The sequence below is a fragment of the Delphinapterus leucas genome, chromosome 12 (assembly GCF_059928025.1).
Source record: "Delphinapterus leucas isolate spDelLeu-1000000601 "Yukka" chromosome 12, BTC_Dleu_Yukka2, whole genome shotgun sequence".
Lineage (NCBI taxonomy): Eukaryota > Metazoa > Chordata > Mammalia > Artiodactyla > Monodontidae > Delphinapterus > Delphinapterus leucas.
In genome coordinates, this window is record NC_143140.1 from 1,080,777 (window position 1) to 1,106,791 (window position 26,015).

Below are 26,015 nucleotides of genomic sequence, written 5' to 3' on the forward strand. Positions count from 1 at the left end.
GGGCTGAGGAAATGAAGCTGCTCCAAAAGAGAGGGCAGTGCGTTTCCCTACACCCGGCATGCACAGAGGGGCTGTAACGGGCTCCGGGTCTGGACGTTGCTTAGCTGACCCAGGTGAGCCTGGGGTACTCAAGTGTTCCTGCGGGAATAGGGTGCCCAGGCTAGCGTCCTAGGTGTCCAGAAAACTGTGCTGCCGTTTAAGGAACGCAGAGCAGAGGCCAGCGCCTCATGGAAACTGCTGCACGCCTCTGCTTCTGCACGGCAAATCAGGGCCTTACTTCCAGGCATGTGTTCATGCTGGGTGTGCCGGTAGCGATATAGCAGGGTAAGATGCTGACTTTCTCCTCGAGCAGAGTGACTTCACGTACGAGGGCCTCGAAGTACTCCAAGCACAGTGTTCTCTCATGGCAGCTCACACAAGGACCATGAGAAGTTTTCTGTGCACTTCGGACTCACCAGCAAAGTTGTCCTGAGGCCGTTCGAGGACTCTGGAAATGTAGCTCTCCTCAAGGAACGTACAGTGTGTTGCCCATCCCTGGGCACGCACAGAGGGCCTCCGAGGGATGCACCAATGGGCCTCGAAGTTGCTCAGCCGGCCCACAGGGGTCTGGAGGTACTCAGTTAACTTGCAGGGAAAACGAGGCCTACCCGAGAGGCCTAGGAGTCCTCAGACGTGTACTTCCTTTAAAGTAAAGCATATAAGGGACTAAGAACTCATGGAAACAGCTGCATGCCTCCCTTTCTGCACGGCTACTAAGGGCCTAACCTGGAGGCAAGTTTTCACGTTGAGATTCCCTTTAGCTCTAGAGCTTGTCAGGCTGACCACCACCGCGGCCATGGAAGCCCCTGGTTTAGACAGAGCAAACTCATTTTCTCCCCAGAAGCATTCTTTCAGTGTTTACAGGCCTGTCAAGAGGAGGGAATGGCAGGCACTTTCAATGCAGCGTGAACGCTTCCTTCAAAACGGGAAAGCAAGGCTAGTTCCAGCAGGTCCCCTTTTCCAGGGGCACACTCAGCATGCACCCCTGTGGCTTCTAACAAGTCCGAGGAGACACAGGTTACCCTGTGTTTCCTTCCCTGACTCAACTTCTCGAAGTAGGGTGTTCTGCATCATGCGAACTGCCTCAACCAAGGAACGCCGTAAGCTGCTCCTCTGGGCCTGTGGCTATTCGAAAGCCTGCAGTGCCACAGGAAGAACAGGACTTCAACTGCAGTAAGAACGCAAGCTGACTTCCTCTAGGAGGCACGGTGACTTCAGGCAGGACGTCTTAGTTGGAATGCGAAGAAGAGGGTTACCCTGAGTGCAGCTCAGGCTAGGGCAACGCGTAAGACTTGCACGCCGTGTGGGACGTGCCAGAACGGTGTTCGTGAACGTGTGCGAGGGCTGAGGAAATGAAGCTGCTCCAAAAGAGAGGGCAGTGCGTTTCCCTACACCCGGCATGCACAGAGGGGCTGTAACGGGCTCCGGGTCTGGACGTTGCTTAGCTGACCCAGGTGAGCCTGGGGTACTCAAGTGTTCCTGCGGGAATAGGGTGCCCAGGCTAGCGTCCTAGGTGTCCAGAAAACTGTGCTGCCGTTTAAGGAACGCAGAGCAGAGGCCAGCGCCTCATGGAAACTGCTGCACGCCTCTGCTTCTGCACGGCAAATCAGGGCCTTACTTCCAGGCATGTGTTCATGCTGGGTGTGCCGGTAGCGATATAGCAGGGTAAGATGCTGACTTTCTCCTCGAGCAGAGTGACTTCACGTACGAGGGCCTCGAAGTACTCCAAGCACAGTGTTCTCTCATGGCAGCTCACACAAGGACCATGAGAAGTTTTCTGTGCACTTCTGACTCACCAGCAAAGTTGTCCTGAGGCTGTTCGAGGACTCTGGAAATGTAGCTCTCCTCAAGGAACGTACAGTGTGTTGCCCATCACTGGGCACGCACAGAGGGCCTCCGAGGGATGCACCAATGGGCCTCGAAGTTGCTCAGCCGTCCCACAGGGGTCTGGAGGTACTCAGTGAACTTGCAGGGAACACGAGGTCTACCCGAGAGGCCTAGGAGTCCTCAGACGTGTACTTCCTTTAAAGTAAAGCATATAAGGGACAAAGAACTCATGGAAATAGCTGCATGCCTCCCTTTCTGCACGGCTACTAAGGGCCTAACCTGGAGGCAACTTTTCACGTTGAGATTCCCTTTAGCTCTAGAGCTTGTCAGGCTGACCACCACCGCGGCCATGGAAGCCCCTGGTTTAGACAGAGCAAACTCATTTTCTCCCCAGAAGCATTCTTACAGTGTTTACAGGCCTGTCAAGAGGAGGGAATGGCAGGCACTTTCAATGCAGCGTGAACGCTGCCTTCAAAATGGGAAAGCAAGGCTAGTTCCAACAGGTCCCCTTTTCCAGGGGCACACTCAGCATGCACCCCTGTGGCTTCTAAGAAGTCCGAGGAGACACAGGTTACCCTGTGTTTCCTTCCCTGACTCAACTTCTCGAAGTAGGGTGTTCTGCATCATGCGAACTGCCTCAACCAAGGAACGCCGTAAGCTGCTCCTCTGGGCCTGTGGCTATTCGAAAGCCTGCAGTGCCACAGGAAGAACAGGACTTCAACTGCAGTAAGAACGCAAGCTGACTTCCTCTAGGAGGCACGGTGACTTCAGGCAGGACGTCTTAGATGGAATGCGAAGACGAGGGTTACCCTGAGTGCCGCTCAGGCTAGGGCAACGCGTAAGACTTGCACGCCGTGTGGGACGTGCCAGAACGGTGTTCGTGAACGTGTGCGAGGGCTGAGGAAATGAAGCTGCTCCAAAAGAGAGGGCAGTGCGTTTCCCTACACCCGGCATGCACAGAGGGGCTGTAACGGGCTCCGGGTCTGGACGTTGCTTAGCTGACCCAGGTGAGCCTGGGGTACTCAAGTGTTCCTGCGGGAATAGGGTGCCCAGGCTAGCGTCCTAGGTGTCCAGAAAACTGTGCTGCCGTTTAAGGAACGCAGAGCAGAGGCCAGCGCCTCATGGAAACTGCTGCACGCCTCTGCTTCTGCACGGCAAATCAGGGCCTTACTTCCAGGCATGTGTTCATGGTGGGTGTGCCGGTAGCGATATAGCAGGGTAAGATGCTGACTTTCTCCTCGAGCAGAGTGACTTCACGTACGAGGGCCTCGAAGTACTCCAAGCACAGTGTTCTCTCATGGCAGCTCACACAAGGACCATGAGAAGTTTTCTGTGCACTTCGGACTCACCAGCAAAGTTGTCCTGAGGCCGTTCGAGGACTCTGGAAATGTAGCTCTCCTCAAGGAACGTACAGTGTGTTGCCCATCACTGGGAACGCACAGAGGGCCTCCGAGGGATGCACCAATGGGCCTCGAAGTTGCTCAGCCGGCCCACAGAGGTCTGGAGGTACTCAGTGAACTTGCAGGGAAAACGAGGCCTACCCGAGAGGCCTAGGAGTCCTCAGACGTGTACTTCCTTTAAAGTAAAGCATATAAGGGACTAAGAACTCATGGAAACAGCTGCATGCCTCCCTTTCTGCCCGGCTACTAAGGGCCTAACCTGGAGGCAAGTTTTCACGTTGAGATTCCCTTTAGCTCTAGAGCTTGTCAGGCTGACCACCACCGCGGCCATGGAAGCCCCTGGTTTAGACAGAGCAAACTCATTTTCTCCCCAGAAGCATTCTTACAGTGTTTACAGGCCTGTCAAGAGGAGGGAATGGCAGGCAGTTTCAATGCAGCGTGAACGCTTCCTTCAAAACGGGAAAGCAAGGCTAGTTCCAGCAGGTCCCCTTTTCCAGGGGCACACTCAGCATGCACCCCTGTGGCTTCTAACAAGTCCGAGGAGACACAGGTTACCCTGTGTTTCCTTCCCTGACTCAACTTCTCGAAGTAGGGTATTCTGCATCATGCGAACTGCCTCAACCAAGGAACGCCGTAAGCTGCTCCTCTGGGCCTGTGGCTATTCGAAAGCCTGCAGTGCCACAGGAAGAACAGGACTTCAACTGCAGTAAGAACGCAAGCTGACTTCCTCTAGGAGGCACGGTGACTTCAGGCAGGACGTCTTAGTTGGAATGCGAAGAAGAGGGTTACCCTGAGTGCAGCTCAGGCTAGGGCAACGCGTAAGACTTGCACGCCGTGTGGGACGTGCCAGAACGGTGTTCGTGAACGTGTGCGAGGGCTGAGGAAATGAAGCTGCTCCAAAAGAGAGGGCAGTGCGTTTCCCTACACCCGGCATGCACAGAGGGGCTGTAACGGGCTCCGGGTCTGGACGTTGCTTAGCTGACCCAGGTGAGCCTGGGGTACTCAAGTGTTCCTGCGGGAATAGGGTGCCCAGGCTAGCGTCCTAGGTGTCCAGAAAACTGTGCTGCCGTTTAAGGAACGCAGAGCAGAGGCCAGCGCCTCATGGAAACTGCTGCACGCCTCTGCTTCTGCACGGCAAATCAGGGCCTTACTTCCAGGCATGTGTTCATGCTGGGTGTGCCGGTAGCGATATAGCAGGGTAAGATGCTGACTTTCTCCTCGAGCAGAGTGACTTCACGTACGAGGGCCTCGAAGTACTCCAAGCACAGTGTTCTCTCATGGCAGCTCACACAAGGACCATGAGAAGTTTTCTGTGCACTTCGGACTCACCAGCAAAGTTGTCCTGAGGCCGTTCGAGGACTCTGGAAATGTAGCTCTCCTCAAGGAACGTACAGTGTGTTGCCCATCCCTGGGCACGCACAGAGGGCCTCCGAGGGATGCACCAATGGGCCTCGAAGTTGCTCAGCCGGCCCACAGGGGTCTGGAGGTACTCAGTTAACTTGCAGGGAAAACGAGGCCTACCCGAGAGGCCTAGGAGTCCTCAGACGTGTACTTCCTTTAAAGTAAAGCATATAAGGGACTAAGAACTCATGGAAACAGCTGCATGCCTCCCTTTCTGCACGGCTACTAAGGGCCTAACCTGGAGGCAAGTTTTCACGTTGAGATTCCCTTTAGCTCTAGAGCTTGTCAGGCTGACCACCACCGCGGCCATGGAAGCCCCTGGTTTAGACAGAGCAAACTCATTTTCTCCCCAGAAGCATTCTTTCAGTGTTTACAGGCCTGTCAAGAGGAGGGAATGGCAGGCACTTTCAATGCAGCGTGAACGCTTCCTTCAAAACGGGAAAGCAAGGCTAGTTCCAGCAGGTCCCCTTTTCCAGGGGCACACTCAGCATGCACCCCTGTGGCTTCTAACAAGTCCGAGGAGACACAGGTTACCCTGTGTTTCCTTCCCTGACTCAACTTCTCGAAGTAGGGTGTTCTGCATCATGCGAACTGCCTCAACCAAGGAACGCCGTAAGCTGCTCCTCTGGGCCTGTGGCTATTCGAAAGCCTGCAGTGCCACAGGAAGAACAGGACTTCAACTGCAGTAAGAACGCAAGCTGACTTCCTCTAGGAGGCACGGTGACTTCAGGCAGGACGTCTTAGTTGGAATGCGAAGAAGAGGGTTACCCTGAGTGCAGCTCAGGCTAGGGCAACGCGTAAGACTTGCACGCCGTGTGGGACGTGCCAGAACGGTGTTCGTGAACGTGTGCGAGGGCTGAGGAAATGAAGCTGCTCCAAAAGAGAGGGCAGTGCGTTTCCCTACACCCGGCATGCACAGAGGGGCTGTAACGGGCTCCGGGTCTGGACGTTGCTTAGCTGACCCAGGTGAGCCTGGGGTACTCAAGTGTTCCTGCGGGAATAGGGTGCCCAGGCTAGCGTCCTAGGTGTCCAGAAAACTGTGCTGCCGTTTAAGGAACGCAGAGCAGAGGCCAGCGCCTCATGGAAACTGCTGCACGCCTCTGCTTCTGCACGGCAAATCAGGGCCTTACTTCCAGGCATGTGTTCATGCTGGGTGTGCCGGTAGCGATATAGCAGGGTAAGATGCTGACTTTCTCCTCGAGCAGAGTGACTTCACGTACGAGGGCCTCGAAGTACTCCAAGCACAGTGTTCTCTCATGGCAGCTCACACAAGGACCATGAGAAGTTTTCTGTGCACTTCTGACTCACCAGCAAAGTTGTCCTGAGGCTGTTCGAGGACTCTGGAAATGTAGCTCTCCTCAAGGAACGTACAGTGTGTTGCCCATCACTGGGCACGCACAGAGGGCCTCCGAGGGATGCACCAATGGGCCTCGAAGTTGCTCAGCCGTCCCACAGGGGTCTGGAGGTACTCAGTGAACTTGCAGGGAACACGAGGCCTACCCGAGAGGCCTAGGAGTTCTCAGACGTGTACTTCCTTTAAAGTAAAGCATATAAGGGACTAAGAACTCATGGAAACAGCTGCATGCCTCCCTTTCTGCACGACTACTAAGGGCCTAACCTGGAGGCAAGTTTTCACGTTGAGATTCCCTTTAGATCTAGAGCTTGTCAGGCTGACCACCACCGCGGCCATGGAAGCCCCTGGTTTAGACAGAGCAAACTCATTTTCTCCCCAGAAGCATTCTTACAGTGTTTACAGGCCTGTCAAGAGGAGGGAATGGCAGCCAGTTTCAATGCAGCGTGAACGCTGCCTTCAAAACGGGAAAGCAAGGCTAGTTCCAGCAGGTCCCCTTTTCCAGGGACACACTCAGCATGCACCCCTGTGGCTTCTAACAAGTCCGAGGAGACACAGGTTACCCTGTGTTTCCTTCCCTGACTCAACTTCTCGAAGTAGGGTGTTCTGCATCATGCGAACTGCCTCAACCAAGGAACGCCGTAAGCTGCTCCTCTGGGCCTGTGGCTATTCGAAAGCCTGCAGTGCCACAGGAAGAACAGGACTTCAACTGCAGTAAGAACGCAAGCTGACTTCCTCTAGGAGGCACGGTGACTTCAGGCAGGACGTCTTAGATGGAATGCGAAGACGAGGGTTACCCTGAGTGCAGCTCAGGCTAGGGCAACGCGTAAGACTTCCACGCCGTGTGGGACGTGCCAGAACGGTGTTCGTGAACGTGTGCGAGGGCTGAGGAAATGAAGCTGCTCCAAAAGAGAGGGCAGTGCGTTTCCCTACACCCGGCATGCACAGAGGGGCTGTAACGGGCTCCGGGTCTGGACGTTGCTTAGCTGACCCAGGTGAGCCTGGGGTACTCAAGTGTTCCTGCGGGAATAGGGTGCCCAGGCTAGTGTCCTAGGTGTCCAGAAAACTGTGCTGCCGTTCGAGGAACGCAGAGCAGAGGCCAGCGCCTCATGGAAACTGCTGCACGCCTCTGCTTCTGCACGGCAAATCAGGGCCTTACTTCCAGGCATGTGTTCATGCTGGGTGTCCCGGTAGCGATATAGCAGGGTAAGATGCTGACTTTCTCCTCGAGCAGAGTGACTTCACGTACGAGGGCCTCGAAGTACTCCAAGCACAGTGTTCTCTCATGGCAGCTCACACAAGGACCATGAGAAGTTTTCTGTGCACTTCGGACTCACCAGCAATGTTGTCCTGAGGCCGTTCCAGGACTCTGGAAATGTAGCTCTCCTCAAGGAACGTACAGTGTGTTACCCATCACTGGGCACGCACAGAGGGCCTCCGAGGGATGCACCAATGGGCCTCGGAATTGCTCAGCCGGCCCACAGGGGTCTGGAGGTACTCAGTGAACTTGCAGGAAAACGAGGTCTACCCGAGAGGCCTAGGAGTCCTCAGACGTGTACTTCCTGTAAAGTAAAGCATATAAGGGACAAAGAACTCATGGAAATAGCTGCATGCCTCCCTTTCTGCACGGCTACTAAGGGCCTAACCTGGAGGCAACTTTTCACGTTGAGATTCCCTTTAGCTCTAGAGCTTGTCAGGCTGACCACCACCGCGGCCATGGAAGCCCCTGGTTTAGACAGAGCAAACTCATTTTCTCCCCAGAAGCATTCTTTCAGTGTTTACAGGCCTGTCAAGAGGAGGGAATGGCAGGCACTTTCAATGCAGCGTGAACGCTGCCTTCAAAACGGGAAAGCAAGGCTAGTTCCAGCAGGTCCCCTTTTCCAGGGACACACTCAGCATGCACCCCTGTGGCTTCTAACAAGTCCGAGGAGACACAGGTTACCCTGTGTTTCCTTCCCTGACTCAACTTCTCGAAGTAGGGTGTTCTGCATCATGCGAACTGCCTCAACCAAGGAACGCCGTAAGCTGCTCCTCTGGGCCTGTGGCTATTCGAAAGCCTGCAGTGCCACAGGAAGAACAGGACTTCAACTGCAGTAAGAACGCAAGCTGACTTCCTCTAGGAGGCACGGTGACTTCAGGCAGGACGTCTTAGATGGAATGCGAAGACGAGGGTTACCCTGAGTGCAGCTCAGGCTAGGGCAACGCGTAAGACTTGCACGCCGTGTGGGACGTGCCAGAACGGTGTTCGTGAACGTGTGCGAGGGCTGAGGAAATGAAGCTGCTCCAAAAGAGAGGGCAGTGCGTTTCCCTACACCCGGCATGCACAGAGGGGCTGTAACGGGCTCCGGGTCTGGACGTTGCTTAGCTGACCCAGGTGAGCCTGGGGTACTCAAGTGTTCCTGCGGGAATAGGGTGCCCAGGCTAGCGTCCTAGGTGTCCAGAAAACTGTGCTGCCGTTCAAGGAACGCAGAGCAGAGGCCAGCGCCTCATGGAAACTGCTGCACGCCTCTGCTTCTGCACGGCAAATCAGGGCCTTACTTCCAGGCATGTGTTCATGCTGGGTGTGCCGGTAGCGATATAGCAGGGTAAGATGCTGACTTTCTCCTCGAGCAGAGTGACTTCACGTACGAGGGCCTCGAAGTACTCCAAGCACAGTGTTCTCTCATGGCAGCTCACACAAGGACCATGAGAAGTTTTCTGTGCACTTCGGACTCACCAGCAAAGTTGTCCTGAGGCCGTTCGAGGACTCTGGAAATGTAGCTCTCCTCAAGGAACGTACAGTGTGTTGCCCATCCCTGGGCACGCACAGAGGGCCTCCGAGGGATGCACCAATGGGCCTCGAAGTTGCTCAGCCGGCCCACAGGGGTCTGGAGGTACTCAGTGAACTTGCAGGGAAAACGAGGCCTACCCGAGAGGCCTAGGAGTCCTCAGACGTGTACTTCCTTTAAAGTAAAGCATATAAGGGACAAAGAACTCATGGAAACAGCTGCATGCCTCCCTTTCTGCACGGCTACTAAGGGCCTAACCTGGAGGCAAGTTTTCACGTTGAGATTCCCTTTAGCTCTAGAGCTTGTCAGGCTGACCACCACCGCGGCCATGGAAGCCCCTGGTTTAGACAGAGCAAACTCATTTTCTCCCCAGAAGCATTCTTACAGTGTTTACAGGCCTGTCAAGAGGAGGGAAAGGCAGGCACTTTCAATGCAGCGTGAACGCTGCCTTCAAAACGGGAAAGCAAGGCTAGTTCCAGCAGGTCCCCTTTTCCAGGGACACACTCAGCATGCACCCCTGTGGCTTCTAACAAGTCCGAGGAGACACAGGTTACCCTGTGTTTCCTTCCCTGACTCAACTTCTCGAAGTAGGGTGTTCTGCATCATGCGAACTGCCTCAACCAAGGAACGCCGTAAGCTGCTCCTCTGGGCCTGTGGCTATTCGAAAGCCTGCAGTGCCACAGGAAGAACAGGACTTCAACTGCAGTAAGAACGCAAGCTGACTTCCTCTAGGAGGCACGGTGACTTCAGGCAGGACGTCTTAGATGGAATGCGAAGACGAGGGTTACCCTGAGTGCAGCTCAGGCTAGGGCAACGCGTAAGACTTCCACGCCGTGTGGGACGTGCCAGAACGGTGTTCGTGAACGTGTGCGAGGGCTGAGGAAATGAAGCTGCTCCAAAAGAGAGGGCAGTGCGTTTCCCTACACCCGGCATGCACAGAGGGGCTGTAACGGGCTCCGGGTCTGGACGTTGCTTAGCTGACCCAGGTGAGCCTGGGGTACTCAAGTGTTCCTGCGGGAATAGGGTGCCCAGGCTAGCGTCCTAGGTGTCCAGAAAACTGTGCTGCCGTTTAAGGAACGCAGAGCAGAGGCCAGCGCCTCATGGAAACTGCTGCACGCCTCTGCTTCTGCACGGCAAATCAGGGCTTTACTTCCAGGCATGTGTTCATGCTGGGTGTGCCGGTAGCGATATAGCAGGGTAAGATGCTGACTTTCTCCTCGAGCAGAGTGACTTCACGTACGAGGGCCTCGAAGTACTCCAAGCACAGTGTTCTCTCATGGCAGCTCACACAAGGACCATGAGAAGTTTTCTGTGCACTTCGGACTCACCAGCAATGTTGTCCTGAGGCCGTTCCAGGACTCTGGAAATGTAGCTCTCCTCAAGGAACGTACAGTGTGTTACCCATCACTGGGCACGCACAGAGGGCCTCCGAGGGATGCACCAATGGGCCTCGAAATTGCTCAGCCGGCCCACAGGGGTCTGGAGGTACTCAGTGAACTTGCAGGAAAACGAGGTCTACCCGAGAGGCCTAGGAGTCCTCAGACGTGTACTTCCTTTAAAGTAAAGCATATAAGGGACAAAGAACTCATGGAAATAGCTGCATGCCTCCCTTTCTGCACGGCTACTAAGGGCCTAACCTGGAGGCAAGTTTTCACGTTGAGATTCCCTTTAGCTCTAGAGCTTGTCAGGCTGACCACCACCGCGGCCATGGAAGCCCCTGGTTTAGACAGAGCAAACTCATTTTCTCCCCAGAAGCATTCTTTCAGTGTTTACAGGCCTGTCAAGAGGAGGGAATGGCAGGCACTTTCAATGCAGCGTGAACGCTTCCTTCAAAACGGGAAAGCAAGGCTAGTTCCAGCAGGTCCCCTTTTCCAGGGGCACACTCAGCATGCACCCCTGTGGCTTCTAACAAGTCCGAGGAGACACAGGTTACCCTGTGTTTCCTTCCCTGACTCAACTTCTCGAAGTAGGGTGTTCTGCATCATGCGAACTGCCTCAACCAAGGAACGCCGTAAGCTGCTCCTCTGGGCCTGTGGCTATTCGAAAGCCTGCAGTGCCACAGGAAGAACAGGACTTCAACTGCAGTAAGAACGCAAGCTGACTTCCTCTAGGAGGCACGGTGACTTCAGGCAGGACGTCTTAGTTGGAATGCGAAGAAGAGGGTTACCCTGAGTGCAGCTCAGGCTAGGGCAACGCGTAAGACTTCCACGCCGTGTGGGACGTGCCAGAACGGTGTTCGTGAACGTGTGCGAGGGCTGAGGAAATGAAGCTGCTCCAAAAGAGAGGGCAGTGCGTTTCCCTACACCCGGCATGCACAGAGGGGCTGTAACGGGCTCCGGGTCTGGACGTTGCTTAGCTGACCCAGGTGAGCCTGGGGTACTCAAGTGTTCCTGCGGGAATAGGGTGCCCAGGCTAGCGTCCTAGGTGTCCAGAAAACTGTGCTGCCGTTCAAGGAACGCAGAGCAGAGGCCAGCGCCTCATGGAAACTGCTGCACGCCTCTGCTTCTGCACGGCAAATCAGGGCCTTACTTCCAGGCATGTGTTCATGCTGGGTGTGCCGGTAGCGATATAGCAGGGTAAGATGCTGACTTTCTCCTCGAGCAGAGTGACTTCACGTACGAGGGCCTCGAAGTACTCCAAGCACAGTGTTCTCTCATGGCAGCTCACACAAGGACCATGAGAAGTTTTCTGTGCACTTCTGACTCACCAGCAAAGTTGTCCTGAGGCTGTTCGAGGACTCTGGAAATGTAGCTCTCCTCAAGGAACGTACAGTGTGTTGCCCATCACTGGGCACGCACAGAGGGCCTCCGAGGGATGCACCAATGGGCCTCGAAGTTGCTCAGCCGTCCCACAGGGGTCTGGAGGTACTCAGTGAACTTGCAGGGAACACGAGGCCTACCCGAGAGGCCTAGGAGTACTCAGACGTGTACTTCCTTTAAAGTAAAGCATATAAGGGACTAAGAACTCATGGAAACAGCTGCATGCCTCCCTTTCTGCACGACTACTAAGGGCCTAACCTGGAGGCAAGTTTTCACGTTGAGATTCCCTTTAGCTCTAGAGCTTGTCAGGCTGACCACCACCGCGGCCATGGAAGCCCCTGGTTTAGACAGAGCAAACTCATTTTCTCCCCAGAAGCATTCTTACAGTGTTTACAGGCCTGTCAAGAGGAGGGAATGGCAGCCAGTTTCAATGCAGCGTGAACGCTTCCTTCAAAACGGGAAAGCAAGGCTAGTTCCAGCAGGTCCCCTTTTCCAGGGACACACTCAGCATGCACCCCTGTGGCTTCTAAGAAGTCCGAGGAGACACAGGTTACCCTGTGTTTCCTTCCCTGACTCAACTTCTCGAAGTAGGGTGTTCTGCATCATGCGAACTGCCTCAACCAAGGAACGCCGTAAGCTGCTCCTCTGGGCCTGTGGCTATTCGAAAGCCTGCAGTGCCACAGGAAGAACAGGACTTCAACTGCAGTAAGAACGCAAGCTGACTTCCTCTAGGAGGCACGGTGACTTCAGGCAGGACGTCTTAGATGGAATGCGAAGACGAGGGTTACCCTGAGTGCAGCTCAGGCTAGGGCAACGCGTAAGACTTCCACGCCGTGTGGGACGTGCCAGAACGGTGTTCGTGAACGTGTGCGCGGGCTGAGGAAATGAAGCTGCTCCAAAAGAGAGGGCAGTGCGTTTCCCTACACCCGGCATGCACAGAGGGGCTGTAACGGGCTCCGGGTCTGGACGTTGCTTAGCTGACCCAGGTGAGCCTGGGGTACTCAAGTGTTCCTGCGGGAATAGGGTGCCCAGGCTAGCGTCCTAGGTGTCCAGAAAACTGTGCTGCCGTTCAAGGAACGCAGAGCAGAGGCCAGCGCCTCATGGAAACTGCTGCACGCCTCTGCTTCTGCACGGCAAATCAGGGCCTTACTTCCAGGCATGTGTTCATGCTGGGTGTGCCGGTAGCGATATAGCAGGGTAAGATGCTGACTTTCTCCTCGAGCAGAGTGACTTCACGTACGAGGGCCTCGAAGTACTCCAAGCACAGTGTTCTCTCATGGCAGCTCACACAAGGACCATGAGAAGTTTTCTGTGCACTTCGGACTCACCAGCAAAGTTGTCCTGAGGCCGTTCGAGGACTCTGGAAATGTAGCTCTCCTCAAGGAACGTACAGTGTGTTGCCCATCACTGGGCACGCACAGAGGGCCTCCGAGGGATGCACCAATGGGCCTCGAAGTTGCTCAGCCGTCCCACAGGGGTCTGGAGGTACTCAGTGAACTTGCAGGGAACACGAGGCCTACCCGAGAGGCCTAGGAGTCCTCAGACGTGCACTTCCTTTAAAGTAAAGCATATAAGGGACTAAGAACTCATGGAAACAGCTGCATGCCTCCCTTTCTGCACGACTACTAAGGGCCTAACCTGGAGGCAAGTTTTCACGTTGAGATTCCCTTTAGCTCTAGAGCTTGTCAGGCTGACCACCACCGCGGCCATGGAAGCCCCTGGTTTAGACAGAGCAAACTCATTTTCTCCCCAGAAGCATTCTTACAGTGTTTACAGGCCTGTCAAGAGGAGGGAATGGCAGGCACTTTCAATGCAGCGTGAACGCTGCCTTCAAAACGGGAAAGCAAGGCTAGTTCCAGCAGGTCCCCTTTTCCAGGGACACACTCAGCATGCACCCCTGTGGCTTCTAACAAGTCCGAGGAGACACAGGTTACCCTGTGTTTCCTTCCCTGACTCAACTTCTCGAAGTAGGGTGTTCTGCATCATGCGAACTGCCTCAACCAAGGAACGCCGTAAGCTGCTCCTCTGGGCCTGTGGCTATTCGAAAGCCTGCAGTGCCACAGGAAGAACAGGACTTCAACTGCAGTAAGAACGCAAGCTGACTTCCTCTAGGAGGCACGGTGACTTCAGGCAGGACGTCTTAGATGGAATGCGAAGACGAGGGTTACCCTGAGTGCAGCTCAGGCTAGGGCAACGCGTAAGACTTCCACGCCGTGTGGGACGTGCCAGAACGGTGTTCGTGAACGTGTGCGAGGGCTGAGGAAATGAAGCTGCTCCAAAAGAGAGGGCAGTGCGTTTCCCTACACCCGGCATGCACAGAGGGGCTGTAACGGGCTCCGGGTCTGGACGTTGCTTAGCTGACCCAGGTGAGCCTGGGGTACTCAAGTGTTCCTGCGGGAATAGGGTGCCCAGGCTAGTGTCCTAGGTGTCCAGAAAACTGTGCTGCCGTTTAAGGAACGCAGAGCAGAGGCCAGCGCCTCATGGAAACTGCTGCACGCCTCTGCTTCTGCACGGCAAATCAGGGCCTTACTTCCAGGCATGTGTTCATGCTGGGTGTCCCGGTAGCGATATAGCAGGGTAAGATGCTGACTTTCTCCTCGAGCAGAGTGACTTCACGTACGAGGGCCTCGAAGTACTCCAAGCACAGTGTTCTCTCATGGCAGCTCACACAAGGACCATGAGAAGTTTTCTGTGCACTTCGGACTCACCAGCAATGTTGTCCTGAGGCCGTTCCAGGACTCTGGAAATGTAGCTCTCCTCAAGGAACGTACAGTGTGTTACCCATCACTGGGCACGCACAGAGGGCCTCCGAGGGATGCACCAATGGGCTTCGGAATTGCTCAGCCGGCCCACAGGGGTCTGGAGGTACTCAGTGAACTTGCAGGAAAACGAGGTCTACCTGAGAGGCCTAGGAGTCCTCAGACGTGTACTTCCTGTAAAGTAAAGCATATAAGGGACAAAGAACTCATGGAAATAGCTGCATGCCTCCCTTTCTGCACGGCTACTAAGGGCCTAACCTGGAGGCAACTTTTCACGTTGAGATTCCCTTTAGCTCTAGAGCTTGTCAGGCTGACCACCACCGCGGCCATGGAAGCCCCTGGTTTAGACAGAGCAAACTCATTTTCTCCCCAGAAGCATTCTTTCAGTGTTTACAGGCCTGTCAAGAGGAGGGAATGGCAGGCACTTTCAATGCAGCGTGAACGCTGCCTTCAAAACGGGAAAGCAAGGCTAGTTCCAGCAGGTCCCCTTTTCCAGGGGCGCACTCAGCATGCACCCCTGGGGCTTCTAACAATTCCGAGGAGACACAGGTTACCCTGTGTTTCCTTCCCTGACTCAACTTCTCGAAGTAGGGTGTTCTGCATCATGCGAACTGCCTCAAACAAGGAACGCCGTAAGCTGCTCCTCTGGGCCTGTGGCTATTCGAAAGCCTGCAGTGCCACAGGAAGAACAGGACTTTAAGTGCAGTAAGAACGCAAGCTAACTTCCTCTAGGAGGCACGGTGACTTCAGGCAGGACGTCTTAGATGGAATGCGAAGACGAGGGTTACCCTGAGTGCAGCTCAGGCTAGGGCAACGCGTAAGACTTCAACGCCGTGTGGGACGTGCCAGAACGCTGTTCGTGAACGTGTGCGAGGGCTGAGGAAATGAAGCTGCTCCAAAAGAGAGGGCAGTGCGTTTCCCTACACCCGGCATGCACAGAGGGGCTGTAACGGGCTCCGGGTCTGGACGTTGCTTAGCTGACCCAGGTGAGCCTGGGGTACTCAAGTGTTCCTGCGGGAATAGGGTGCCCAGGCTAGCGTCCTAGGTGTCCAGAAAACTGTGCTGCCGTTCAAGGAACGCAGAGCAGAGGCCAGCGCCTCATGGAAACTGCTGCACGCCTCTGCTTCTGCACGGCAAATCAGGGCCTTACTTCCAGGCATGTGTTCATGCTGGGTGTGCCGGTAGCGATATAGCAGGGTAAGATGCTGACTTTCTCCTCGAGCAGAGTGACTTCACGTACGAGGGCCTCGAAGTACTCCAAGCACAGTGTTCTCTCATGGCAGCTCACACAAGGACCATGAGAAGTTTTCTGTGCACTTCGGACTTACCAGCAAAGTTGTCCTGAGGCCGTTCGAGGACTCTGGAAATGTAGCTCTCCTCAAGGAACGTACAGTGTGTTGCCCATCACTGGGCACGCACAGAGGGCCTCCGAGGGATGCACCAATGGGCCTCGAAGTTGCTCAGCCGGCCCACAGGGGTCTGGAGGTACTCAGTGAACTTGCAGGGAAAACGAGGCCTACCCGAGAGGCCTAGGAGTCCTCAGACGTGTACTTCCTTTAAAGTAAAGCATATAAGGGACTAAGAACTCATGGAAACAGCTGCATGCCTCCCTTTCTGCACGGCTACTAAGGGCCTAACCTGGAGGCAACTTTTCACGTTGAGATTCCCTTTAGCTCTAGAGCTTGTCAGGCTGACCACCACCGCGGCCATGGAAGCCCCTAGTTTAGACAGAGCAAACTCATTTTCTCCCCAGAAGCATTCTTACAATGTTTACAGGCCTGTCAAGAGGAGGGAATGGCAGGCACTTTCAATGCAGCGTGAACGCTGCCTTCAAAATGGGAAAGCAAGGCTAGTTCCAGCAGGTCCCCTTTTCCAGGGGCACACTCAGCATGCACCCCTGTGGCTTCTAAGAAGTCCGAGGAGACACAGGTTACCCTGTGTTTCCTTCCCTGACTCAACTTCTCGAAGTAGGGTGTTCTGCATCATGCGAACTGCCTCAACAAAGGAACGCCGTAAGCTGCTCCTCTGGGCCTGTGGCTATTCGAAAGCCTGCAGTGCCACAGGAAGAACAGGACTTCAACTGCAGTAAGAACGCAAGCTGACTTCCTCTAGGAGGCACGGTGACTTCAGGCAGGACGTCTTAGGTGGAATGCGAAGACGAGGGTTACCCTGAGTGCAGCTCAGGCTAGGGCAACGCGTAAGACTTCCACGCCGTGTGGGACGTGCCAGAACGCTGTTCGTGAACGTGTGCGCGGGCTGAGGAAATGAAGCTGCTCCAAAAGAGAGGGCAGTGCGTTTCCCTACACCCGGCATGCACAGAGGGGCTGTAACGGGCTCCGGGTCTGGACGTTGCTTAGCTGACCCAGGTGAGCCTGGGGTACTCAAGTGTTCCTGCGGGAATAGGGTGCCCAGGCTAGCGTCCTAGGTGTCCAGAAAACTGTGCTGCCGTTCAAGGAACGCAGAGCAGAGGCCAGCGCCTCATGGAAACTGCTGCACGCCTCTGCTTCTGCACGGCAAATCAGGGCCTTACTTCCAGGCATGTGTTCATGCTGGGTGTGCCGGTAGCGATATAGCAGGGTAAGATGCTGACTTTCTCCTCGAGCAGAGTGACTTCACGTACGAGGGCCTCGAAGTACTCCAAGCACAGTGTTCTCTCATGGCAGCTCACACAAGGACCATGAGAAGTTTTCTGTGCACTTCGGACTCACCAGCAAAGTTGTCCTGAGGCCGTTCGAGGACTCTGGAAATGTAGCTCTCCTCAAGGAACGTACAGTGTGTTGCCCATCACTGGGCACGCACAGAGGGCCTCCGAGGGATGCACCAATGGGCCTCGAAGTTGCTCAGCCGTCCCACAGGGGTCTGGAGGTACTCAGTGAACTTGCAGGGAACACGAGGCCTACCCGAGAGGCCTAGGAGTCCTCAGACGTGTACTTCCTTTAAAGTAAAGCATATAAGGGACTAAGAACTCATGGAAACAGCTGCATGCCTCCCTTTCTGCACGACTACTAAGGGCCTAACCTGGAGGCAAGTTTTCACGTTGAGATTCCCTTTAGCTCTAGAGCTTGTCAGGCTGACCACCACCGCGGCCATGGAAGCCCCTGGTTTAGACAGAGCAAACTCATTTTCTCCCCAGAAGCATTCTTACAGTGTTTACAGGCCTGTCAAGAGCAGGGAATGGCAGGCACTTTCAATGCAGCGTGAACGCTGCCTTCAAAATGGGAAAGCAAGGCTAGTTCCAACAGGTCCCCTTTTCCAGGGGCACACTCAGCATGCACCCCTGTGGCTTCTAAGAAGTCCGAGGAGACACAGGTTACCCTGTGTTTCCTTCCCTGACTCAACTTCTCGAAGTAGGGTGTTCTGCATCATGCGAACTGCCTCAACCAAGGAACGCCGTAAGCTGCTCCTCTGGGCCTGTGGCTATTCGAAAGCCTGCAGTGCCACAGGAAGAACAGGACTTCAACTGCAGTAAGAACGCAAGCTGACTTCCTCTAGGAGGCACGGTGACTTCAGGCAGGACGTCTTAGATGGAATGCGAAGACGAGGGTTACCCTGAGTGCAGCTCAGGCTAGGGCAACGCGTAAGACTTCCACGCCGTGTGGGACGTGCCAGAACGGTGTTCGTGAACGTGTGCGAGGGCTGAGGAAATGAAGCTGCTCCAAAAGAGAGGGCAGTGCGTTTCCCTACACCCGGCATGCACAGAGGGGCTGTAACGGGCTCCGGGTCTGGACGTTGCTTAGCTGACCCAGGTGAGCCTGGGGTACTCAAGTGTTCCTGCGGGAATAGGGTGCCCAGGCTAGCGTCCTAGGTGTCCAGAAAACTGTGCTGCCGTTTAAGGAACGCAGAGCAGAGGCCAGCGCCTCATGGAAACTGCTGCACGCCTCTGCTTCTGCACGGCAAATCAGGGCCTTACTTCCAGGCATGTGTTCATGCTGGGTGTGCCGGTAGCGATATAGCAGGGTAAGATGCTGACTTTCTCCTCGAGCAGAGTGACTTCACGTACGAGGGCCTCGAAGTACTCCAAGCACAGTGTTCTCTCATGGCAGCTCACACAAGGACCATGAGAAGTTTTCTGTGCACTTCGGAGTCACCAGCAAAGTTGTCTTGAGGCCGTTCGAGGACTCTGGAAATGTAGCTCTCCTCAAGGAACGTACAGTGTGTTGCCCATCACTGGGCACGCACAGAGGGCCTCCGAGGGATGCACCAATGGGCCTCGAAGTTGCTCAGCCGGCCCACAGGGGTCTGGAGGTACTCAGTGAACTTGCAGGGAAAACGAGGCCTACCCGAGAGGCCTAGGAGTCCTCAGAAATGTACTTCCTTTAAAGTAAAGCATATAAGGGACTAAGAACTCATGGAAACAGCTGCATGCCTCCCTTTCTGCACGACTACTAAGGGCCTAACCTGGAGGCAAGTTTTCACGTTGAGATTCCCTTTAGCTCTAGAGCTTGTCAGGCTGACCACCACCGCGGCCATGGAAGCCCCTGGTTTAGACAGAGCAAACTCATTTTCTCCCCAGAAGCATTCTTACAGTGTTTACAGGCCTGTCAAGAGCAGGGAATGGGAGGCACTTTCAATGCAGCGTGAACGCTGCCTTCAAAATGGGAAAGCAAGGCTAGTTCCAGCAGGTCCCCTTTTCCATGGGCGCACTCAGCATGCACCCCTGGGGCTTCTAACAATTCCGAGGAGACACAGGTTACCCTGTGTTTCCTTCCCTGACTCAACTTCTCGAAGTAGGGTGTTCTGCATCATGCGAACTGCCTCAACCAAGGAACGCCGTAAGCTGCTCCTCTGGGCCTGTGGCTATTCGAAAGCCTGCAGTGCCACAGGAAGAACAGGACTTCAACTGCAGTAAGAACGCAAGCTGACTTCCTCTAGGAGGCACGGTGACTTCAGGCAGGACGTCTTAGGTGGAATGCGAAGACGAGGGTTACCCTGAGTGCAGCTCAGGCTAGGGCAACGCGTAAGACTTGCACGCCGTGTGGGACGTGCCAGAACGGTGTTCGTGAACGTGTGCGAGGGCTGAGGAAATGAAGCTGCTCCAAAAGAGAGGGCAGTGCGTTTCCCTACACCCGGCATGCACAGAGGGGCTGTAACGGGCTCCGGGTCTGGACGTTGCTTAGCTGACCCAGGTGAGCCTGGGGTACTCAAGTGTTCCTGCGGGAATAGGGTGCCCAGGCTAGCGTCCTAGGTGTCCAGAAAACTGTGCTGCCGTTCAAGGAACGCAGAGCAGAGGCCAGCGCCTCATGGAAACTGCTGCACGCCTCTGCTTCTGCACGGCAAATCAGGGCCTTACTTCCAGGCATGTGTTCATGCTGGGTGTGCCGGTAGCGATATAGCAGGGTAAGATGCTGACTTTCTCCTCGAGCAGAGTGACTTCACGTACGAGGGCCTCGAAGTGCTCCAAGCACAGTGTTCTCTCATGGCAGCTCACACAAGGACCATGAGAAGTTTTCTGTGCACTTCGGACGCACCAGCAATGTTGTCCTGAGGCCGTTCCAGGACTCTGGAAATGTAGCTCTCCTCAAGGAACGTACAGTGTGTTGCCCATCACTGGGCACGCACAGAGGGCCTCCGAGGGATGCACCAATGGGCCTCGAAATTGCTCAGCCGGCCCACAGGGGTCTGGAGGTACTCAGTGAACTTGCAGGAAAACGAGGTCTACCCGAGAGGCCTAGGAGTCCTCAGACGTGTACTTCCTTTAAAGTAAAGCATATAAGGGACAAAGAACTCATGGAAATAGCTGCATGCCTCCCTTTCTGCACGGCTACTAAGGGCCTAACCTGGAGGCAACTTTTCACGTTGAGATTTCCTTCAGTTCTAGAGCTTGTCAGGCTGACCACCACCGCGGCCATGGAAGCCCCTGGTTTAGACAGAGCAAACTCATTTTCTCCCCAGAAGCATTCTTACAGTGTTTACAGGCCTGTCAAGAGGAGGGAATGGCAGGCACTTTCAATGCAGCGTGAACGCTGCCTTCAAAATGGGAAAGCAAGGCTAGTTCCAACAGGTCCCCTTTTCCAGGGGCACACTCAGCATGCACCCCTGTGGCTTCTAAGAAGTCCGAGGAGACACAGGTTACCCTGTGTTTCCTTCCCTGACTCAACTTCTCGAAGTAGGGTGTTCTGCATCATGCGAACTGCCTCAACCAAGGAACGCCGTAAGCTGCTCCTCTGGGCCTGTGGCTATTCGAAAGCCTGCAGTGCCACAGGAAGAACAGGACTTCAACTGCAGTAAGAACGCAAGCTGACTTCCTCTAGGAGGCACGGTGACTTCAGGCAGGACGTCTTAGGTGGAATGCGAAGACGAGGGTTACCCTGAGTGCAGCTCAGGCTAGGGCAACGCGTAAGACTTCAACGCCGTGTGGGACGTGCCAGAACGCTGTTCGTGAACGTGTGCGAGGGCTGAGGAAATGAAGCTGCTCCAAAAGAGAGGGCAGTGCGTTTCCCTACACCCGGCATGCACAGAGGGGCTGTAACGGGCTCCGGGTCTGGACGTTGCTTAGCTGACCCAGGTGAGCCTGGGGTACTCAAGTGTTCCTGCGGGAATGGGGTGCCCAGGCTAGCGTCCTAGGTGTCCAGAAAACTGTGCTGCCGTTCAAGGAACGCAGAGCAGAGGCCAGCGCCTCATGGAAACTGCTGCACGCCTCTGCTTCTGCACGGCAAATCAGGGCCTTACTTCCAGGCATGTGTTCATGCTGGGTGTGCCGGTAGCGATATAGCAGGGTAAGATGCTGACTTTCTCCTCGAGCAGAGTGACTTCACGTACGAGGGCCTCGAAGTACTCCAAGCACAGTGTTCTCTCATGGCAGCTCACACAAGGACCATGAGAAGTTTTCTGTGCACTTCGGACTCACCAGCAATGTTGTCCTGAGGCCGTTCCAGGACTCTGGAAATGTAGCTCTCCTCAAGGAACGTACAGTGTGTTGCCCATCACTGGGCACGCACAGAGGGCCTCCGAGGGATGCACCAATGGGCCTCGAAATTGCTCAGCCGGCCCACAGGGGTCTGGAGGTACTCAGTGAACTTGCAGGGAAAACGAGGTCTACCCGAGAGGCCTAGGAGTCCTCAGACGTGTACTTCCTTTAAAGTAAAGCATATAAGGGACAAAGAACTCATGGAAATAGCTGCATGCCTCCCTTTCTGCACGGCTACTAAGGGCCTAACCTGGAGGCAAGTTTTCACGTTGAGATTCCCTTTAGCTCTAGAGCTTGTCAGGCTGACCACCACCGCGGCCATGGAAGCCCCTGGTTTAGACAGAGCAAACTCATTTTCTCCCCAGAAGCATTCTTACAGTGTTTACAGGCCTGTCAAGAGCAGGGAATGGGAGGCACTTTCAATGCAGCGTGAACGCTGCCTTCAAAATGGGAAAGCAAGGCTAGTTCCAGCAGGTCCCCTTTTCCAGGGGCGCACTCAGCATGCACCCCTGGGGCTTCTAACAATTCCGAGGAGACACAGGTTACCCTGTGTTTCCTTCCCTGACTCAACTTCTCGAAGTAGGGTGTTCTGCATCATGCGAACTGCCTCAACCAAGGAACGCCGTAAGCTGCTCCTCTGGGCCTGTGGCTATTCGAAAGCCTGCAGTGCCACAGGAAGAACAGGACTTCAACTGCAGTAAGAACGCAAGCTGACTTCCTCTAGGAGGCACGGTGACTTCAGGCAGGACGTCTTAGGTGGAATGCGAAGACGAGGGTTACCCTGAGTGCAGCTCAGGCTAGGGCAACGCGTAAGACTTGCACGCCGTGTGGGACGTGCCAGAACGGTGTTCGTGAACGTGTGCGAGGGCTGAGGAAATGAAGCTGCTCCAAAAGAGAGGGCAGTGCGTTTCCCTACACCCGGCATGCACAGAGGGGCTGTAACGGGCTCCGGGTCTGGACGTTGCTTAGCTGACCCAGGTGAGCCTGGGGTACTCAAGTGTTCCTGCGGGAATAGGGTGCCCAGGCTAGCGTCCTAGGTGTCCAGAAAACTGTGCTGCCGTTCAAGGAACGCAGAGCAGAGGCCAGCGCCTCATGGAAACTGCTGCACGCCTCTGCTTCTGCACGGCAAATCAGGGCCTTACTTCCAGGCATGTGTTCATGCTGGGTGTGCCGGTAGCGATATAGCAGGGTAAGATGCTGACTTTCTCCTCGAGCAGAGTGACTTCACGTACGAGGGCCTCGAAGTGCTCCAAGCACAGTGTTCTCTCATGGCAGCTCACACAAGGACCATGAGAAGTTTTCTGTGCACTTCGGACGCACCAGCAATGTTGTCCTGAGGCCGTTCCAGGACTCTGGAAATGTAGGTCTCCTCAAGGAACGTACAGTGTGTTGCCCATCCCTGGGCACGCACAGAGGGCCTCCGAGGGATGCACCAATGGGCCTCGAAATTGCTCAGCCGGCCCACAGGCGTCTGGAGGTACTCAGTGAACTTGCAGGAAAACGAGGTCTACCCGAGAGGCCTAGGAGTCCTCAGACGTGTACTTCCTTTAAAGTAAAGCATATAAGGGACAAAGAACTCATGGAAATAGCTGCATGCCTCCCTTTCTGCACGGCTACTAAGGGCCTAACCTGGAGGCAACTTTTCACGTTGAGATTTCCTTCAGCTCTAGAGCTTGTCAGGCTGACCACCACCGCGGCCATGGAAGCCCCTGGTTTAGACAGAGCAAACTCATTTTCTCCCCAGAAGCATTCTTACAGTGTTTACAGGCCTGTCAAGAGGAGGGAATGGCAGGCACTTTCAATGCAGCGTGAACGCTGCCTTCAAAATGGGAAAGCAAGGCTAGTTCCAACAGGTCCCCTTTTCCAGGGGCACACTCAGCATGCACCCCTGTGGCTTCTAAGAAGTCCGAGGAGACACAGGTTACCCTGTGTTTCCTTCCCTGACTCAACTTCTCGAAGTAGGGTGTTCTGCATCATGCGAACTGCCTCAACCAAGGAACGCCGTAAGCTGCTCCTCTGGGCCTGTGGCTATTCGAAAGCCTGCAGTGCCACAGGAAGAACAGGACTTCAACTGCAGTAAGAACGCAAGCTGACTTCCTCTAGGAGGCACGGTGACTTCAGGCAGGACGTCTTAGGTGGAATGCGAAGACGAGGGTTACCCTGAGTGCAGCTCAGGCTAGGGCAACGCGTAAGACTTCCACGCCGTGTGGGACGTGCCAGAACGGTGTTCGTGAACGTGTGCGAGGGCTGAGGAAATGAAGCTGCTCCAAAAGAGAGGGCAGTGCGTTTCCCTACACCCGGCATGCACAGAGGGGCTGTAACGGGCTCCGGGTCTGGACGTTGCTTAGCTGACCCAGGTGAGCCTGGGGTACTCAAGTGTTCCTGCGGGAATAGGGTGCCCAGGCTAGCGTCCTAGGTGTCCAGAAAACTGTGCTGCCGTTCAAGGAACGCAGAGCAGAGGCCAGCGCCTCATGGAAACTGCTGCACGCCTCTGCTTCTGCACGGCAAATCAGGGCCTTACTTCCAGGCATGTGTTCATGCTGGGTGTGCCGGTAGCGATATAGCAGGGTAAGATGCTGACTTTCTCCTCGAGCAGAGTGACTTCACGTACGAGGGCCTCGAAGTACTCCAAGCACAGTGTTCTCTCATGGCAGCTCACACAAGGACCATGAGAAGTTTTCTGTGCACTTCGGACTCACCAGCAATGTTGTCCTGAGGCCGTTCCAGGACTCTGGAAATGTAGCTCTCCTCAAGGAACGTACAGTGTGTTACCCATCACTGGGCACGCACAGAGGGCCTCCGAGGGATGCACCAATGGGCCTCGAAATTGCTCAGCCGGCCCACAGGGGTCTGGAGGTACTCAGTGAACTTGCAGGAAAACGAGGTCTACCCGAGAGGCCTAGGAGTCCTCAGACGTGTACTTCCTTTAAAGTAAAGCATATAAGGGACAAAGAACTCATGGAAATAGCTGCATGCCTCCCTTTCTGCACGGCTACTAAGGGCCTAACCTGGAGGCAACTTTTCACGTTGAGATTCCCTTTAGCTCTAGAGCTTGTCAGGCTGACCACCACCGCGGCCATGGAAGCCCCTGGTTTAGACAGAGCAAACTCATTTTCTCCCCAGAAGCATTCTTACAGTGTTTACAGGCCTGTCAAGAGCAGGGAATGGGAGGCACTTTCAATGCAGCGTGAACGCTGCCTTCAAAATGGGAAAGCAAGGCTAGTTCCAGCAGGTCCCCTTTTCCAGGGTCGCACTCAGCATGCACCCCTGGGGCTTCTAACAATTCCGAGGAGACACAGGTTACCCTGTGTTTCCTTCCCTGACTCAACTTCTCGAAGTAGGGTGTTCTGCATCATGCGAACTGCCTCAACCAAGGAACGCCGTAAGCTGCTCCTCTGGGCCTGTGGCTATTCGAAAGCCTGCAGTGCCACAGGAAGAACAGGACTTCAACTGCAGTAAGAACGCAAGCTGACTTCCTCTAGGAGGCACGGTGACTTCAGGCAGGACGTCTTAGGTGGAATGCGAAGACGAGGGTTACCCTGAGTGCAGCTCAGGCTAGGGCAACGCGTAAGACTTCAACGCCGTGTGGGACGTGCCAGAACGCTGTTCGTGAACGTGTGCGAGGGCTGAGGAAATGAAGCTGCTCCAAAAGAGAGGGCAGTGCGTTTCCCTACACCCGGCATGCACAGAGGGGCTGTAACGGGCTCCGGGTCTGGACGTTGCTTAGCTGACCCAGGTGAGCCTGGGGTACTCAAGTGTTCCTGCGGGAATAGGGTGCCCAGGCTAGCGTCCTAGGTGTCCAGAAAACTGTGCTGCCGTTCAAGGAACGCAGAGCAGAGGCCAGCGCCTCATGGAAACTGCTGCACGCCTCTGCTTCTGCACGGCAAATCAGGGCCTTACTTCCAGGCATGTGTTCATGCTGGGTGTGCCGGTAGCGATATAGCAGGGTAAGATGCTGACTTTCTCCTCGAGCAGAGTGACTTCACGTACGAGGGCCTCGAAGTGCTCCAAGCACAGTGTTCTCTCATGGCAGCTCACACAAGGACCATGAGAAGTTTTCTGTGCACTTCGGACGCACCAGCAATGTTGTCCTGAGGCCGTTCCAGGACTCTGGAAATGTAGCTCTCCTCAAGGAACGTACAGTGTGTTGCCCATCACTGGGCACGCACAGAGGGCCTCCGAGGGATGCACCAATGGGCCTCGAAATTGCTCAGCCGGCCCACAGGGGTCTGGAGGTACTCAGTGAACTTGCAGGAAAACGAGGTCTACCCGAGAGGCCTAGGAGTCCTCAGACGTGTACTTCCTTTAAAGTAAAGCATATAAGGGACAAAGAACTCATGGAAATAGCTGCATGCCTCCCTTTCTGCACGGCTACTAAGGGCCTAACCTGGAGGCAACTTTTCACGTTGAGATTTCCTTCAGCTCTAGAGCTTGTCAGGCTGACCACCACCGCGGCCATGGAAGCCCCTGGTTTAGACAGAGCAAACTCATTTTCTCCCCAGAAGCATTCTTACAGTGTTTACAGGCCTGTCAAGAGGAGGGAATGGCAGGCACTTTCAATGCAGCGTGAACGCTGCCTTCAAAATGGGAAAGCAAGGCTAGTTCCAACAGGTCCCCTTTTCCAGGGGCACACTCAGCATGCACCCCTGTGGCTTCTAAGAAGTCCGAGGAGACACAGGTTACCCTGTGTTTCCTTCCCTGACTCAACTTCTCGAAAGGGTGTTCTGCATCATGCGAACTGCCTCAACCAAGGAACGCCGTAAGCTGCTCCTCTGGGCCTGTGGCTATTCGAAAGCCTGCAGTG